Genomic DNA, 4,377 nt, shown 5'->3' with positions numbered 1-4,377 from the left:
TCACTTAGATATAGCATCGGTTATCCAAGAATCTTCATTATCTTTACTCCATATTCCCCATCTCCACTTCAATCCGGGCCAACGAGCCATGCACTCAGACATGAAACTTTTCGATTCAATAACACTAACATCACTATGGATGAGCAAGGAGACCTCTGACAAGCTGAAGCATTGGTCCAACACACAAGCAACAAACGAGAAAGTCAACGACGGGTCACCTAACATCAAATAGACAAAAAATGTTTTCAATCCTATCCTCCCATACAAGTTCTCCCCGTCCTTTGGGTTGAAGCGAGATTCATATTTGACCAAGCATCGGAATTAATACACAGAGAACTCACGTTCGGGAAAACCATCAACACCTTCCCTAGGGTCAGTTTTAAATCTGGGGTGTCTATTAGTGCATTGGTTCGCGAATACAATGTCAGACTTTCTACTGTTTTTGTGATTGGGAACTCTGAAAGTAAGGAGCCAAGATGCCGAGACTCCAACCAAATTGTTTTTAAGTTCTTGAACTTTGTGGAGCTAGTGAACGCACGCCCAAAGGACCGAATGCTAACTAGATGAAAGTGAGATAACATGGGAGCTTCAACATAAATTGGACCATAGTTGTAACATACAATTTTGAGTGTGATGAGGTTTGGTGTAATTAGAATCAAATTACACAGCGAGCTGCAAATTACAACCAAATGGCAGTCTTTGAGGTTGAGAAGGCGGATCTTGGGATCTTTAAGCCCTCTAACATCTACCAAGTTAAGAACTTGAAGATTAGGGAAACACCTATTCAACTCATTTAGGTCTTCGCCATCCAAATATGTAGATTTAAGCGTCAAACTTGTTAGTGTTGGCATTGTAATCAAATTATATATACGCAACCGTCTAAAGTTGAGCTTTAAGTTAACAAGATTGTGACCTGTTCACACAAAGAGCGCTTTCAGTGTCCAACTAAATGGGCGGACCTAGGTGCTAACTTTTTTTTTGTGAGGGGGGGAGGGGGTCTCCCCGCATAAAAATAATTCCTGGGTCAGCCACGTGTTAAACAGGTAGTCATTATAACTAGAAAATATAAACATAACTTACAATATCCAGAAACCAGCCGCAAAAAATACGGTCCGAGTTGCCAACAGAAATCCTCGTGGGAGAGAATGCTGTCCAGAGTCACCGATTCAACAGTTTCAAGTTTCCGAATAAGATCGAGAAAAATCTTCCTGAAAGAATTCGAATCCCTAGAACTTGAATTGATGTCTAGCTAGTTAAGATTTACTGATCGAAGGCCTGGATATACAGCATCGAAAGCCTTCCAAGCGACTCGGCAGCGAGCAACGTGAGCTGAGTTATCAAGTCGACTCAGTATTTGGAGAAGTAACGAGTCATGGAGTTTGTCCATGAAAACCTTCAGCAGAAGAACAAGCTGAAGGCTAAAAAAACCCTACTATACATATACAACGAGTCATGCAATTAACGAGTTCTTTTATACTTTAATTTATTTGTTACGTGGGCCTTCACACAATATGTTCAACCCAATGTTTTAAAAACTGGTTTATGCGGGCCGGTTGAACCGATAATGCTAGGTTTTGCATATCATGCCCATATTTTGAGATGGTATTTTTGGGCGGTTTGCTAGAACATCGAATTGACAGTTCTTTTCTAAACATCTGTTTAAACCGGTTATAAGCCTAAGAGATTTCTCATATTTTGAAGCCCTTATTTTTTTTAAAAATTTACTTTTCATCTAGCGATTAACATTGAAACAAGTAACCTTTTGGATTACTTGTTGAAAACCGAGTGCCACTACTAGAAAATTGAGCAATTGTGACCAAATTTTGCTACCGAAAAAAACGGTAACAATTTTAGCGACCGATTTAGCAAATTTGCTACCGAAATGTACAATTACTTGACACGGTAGCTAAGCGTCGGAATTTTTTGCAACCGGTGGTTAGACGGTCGGAGTTTTTGCTACCGACTGGCTAGGCGGTCAGAACTTTTTCAACCGCAAATAAGCGGTCAGAGTTTTTGCAATCGTTTTTGTTCGGGGGCTAAGCGGTCAGAGGTTTTGCAACCACTTATTTTAAGCTGTCGGAGCATGCTCTGTATTACTTTTTTTGTATTATGGATTAACTTTTGGGTTATATTTTATTATGAATTCATATACTTTTGGGTTTTTTCCCTTTTCCAACTATTTTTTTTACAAAAGGATCCAATTCCAATAGAGAGGTAGGTAAGCGGACAACAATCTGCGCCGTCACCCCCTTTGAATGACAAACCCGATTATACTGAAAACAGAGTTATAGTTCTTTTGCGTTGATAAGTTACTGTGCACGACCCGTTGAACTCTTTTAGGTTATTTTTTGAGCTGAATTTGCATTTATATAAAATTATAAGGTAAACTATTCAACGATGTTGAACCTTCTAGTACAACTAGTTATACATATGAAGTAAAATACGAGTTTTTTTTTAATTTATTGGTCCAACCATATCGAAGGCCTCATCACCCTAGAGGTGCACAAACTGGGTTCAAGGTTAAAAATCACTTTTCAAATTGAAATGATGGTTTTAGGCTCAAACACATGCCATTAGGCTGCCTTGATAAATGTATGATATGATGTTTATAAAACTAAAATAAATGTTTTATATTCAACACATTATTTTAAAAACCATATATGATATATGTAAACCTTTAAACAATGTCGTTTTGGTTAAGTTGCATCATTCTTGTTTAATGCATACATATACAAGCAATTTTCTTAATATCAAAATTTATTTTGTTTACTATATATATGAAACATTCGTTAATTTTTAAACCCGAAAACCCGACCCATTTTAAATTTTCGGTTTTGTTTCTATTTAAATTTAAATATTTTTATAATATTATTAATTAATCTCAATTTTCGTTAATGTATTTTATGTGATCATTTCTATGCAATTATACTTTTCACCACTCTTGTAGTATTACATACAAATTTAAAACATTCATAATCAAGATCAAATAATTATGTGCATGTCCCATGCAATTTAATAGAATTATTATTTAACTACTACTACTACTACTACTACTACCACTTCTACTTTTATTGTTATTATTATTATCATTATCATTATCTTTTCATATTATGTTATTTAACTAATAAAAAAAACTAATATATGTTTTAATTACATAAAGTCTATTAAAATAGTTAAACCTTTTAATGCCCCATTAAACTATTTTTAATTTGTGTTTTAATTATATTAAACATGGTTTAATTTCTTTAATTCCATAAGACATAACAACTCTATATTTCACTATAAAAGGAGGACAAATCCTCCATTATTTTCAACCTCAATACATTATTTTCTTAAGCTTAAGAGCACTAACAAGTAAGTTTTTACCATTTCATGCATTTTATAGCTATTGTTTTGATATTTATCTTCAATGTTCATACTTGTTCATAAGTTGTTCTTCATGATCATGTTACTTTTATCATAAAAATCTTATATTTTGGTTTTAAGAATCATTATGATCATGGATATCCAAGATAAACACTACGATTTTTCTAAATCTTGGATCAAACCTAGTTATTTTGCAAGAACAAGCATGAATATATATTTATTTAAATCTTATGATTTGTTGATCATCATAAACTTATAAACTTTCTTTTAAATAAAATGATTTATAAAAATTTCTTTTATTTAAAATATTTCACAATAGATATAACACACTTCATATCTTTAAATTAATAATGGAGTAAATTAATTATTGTTTATTTTATTTCAACATAAACTAATATTTATAATTTCTTTAAAAGAATTCATGCAAAACATTTAAGTTAATTAATTAGTAAATTAATAATTATGTTACTTGAAAAAAAAACGTTTAATCACAAATTATTATTAATATTGTTATTTAATCTTATATTAATAAGTTATAATTATGTATATACAAATCATATTTAAACTAATAAACATCAAATGACTTTTATAAACTTTATTCATTGTTATTAAACTAATTAAAAATTCTCAAGTCCCCATTTGCCATAAGTTAATGAAATAGATATTTAAATAATGCATAATTCCTAAAACTAATATTATTAACTTTTATAATCCCGATAGATAGTCTTTAAAGTTTGTATTTCCTTTTAATTATAGTTTGTAAGGTTCGATCATTTATTTCCTTAAACGCGCTTTCGGTTATTATTTCAAGTTATCATTCAATTGCAAATGTGAGTTTCTCACCCCCCCTTTTTTTACTCTTTTATTACTTTTGGGGTAGCATATATATCCTATCCAAATTACAATTTCGTTTATTCATTATTTACAAACTACAATTCGTTATATGAACTTGTGTGTTTATTTGCTTCCTTGCTCAAAGATTACGTGCTCATGGTTTCCTCATTAAGTATG

General features: G+C 32.0%; 1 pseudogene; it reads right to left on the bottom strand.

Annotated features, from left to right (window-relative positions):
* On the bottom strand, nt 1-1,387 carry LOC143583402 (F-box/LRR-repeat protein At4g29420-like; annotated as a pseudogene).
* Nucleotides 1,388-4,377: the final 2,990 nt, after the last annotated feature.

This window comes from Bidens hawaiensis, unplaced genomic scaffold (genome assembly GCF_021521415.1).
Source record: "Bidens hawaiensis isolate Kalapana, Puna unplaced genomic scaffold, B.hawaiensis_p1.1 tig00032385_1, whole genome shotgun sequence".
In the NCBI taxonomy this organism is placed as follows: domain Eukaryota; kingdom Viridiplantae; phylum Streptophyta; class Magnoliopsida; order Asterales; family Asteraceae; genus Bidens; species Bidens hawaiensis.
Note: the sequence above shows the minus strand (reverse complement) of the source record. Positions and strands in the feature narration are given on the sequence as shown.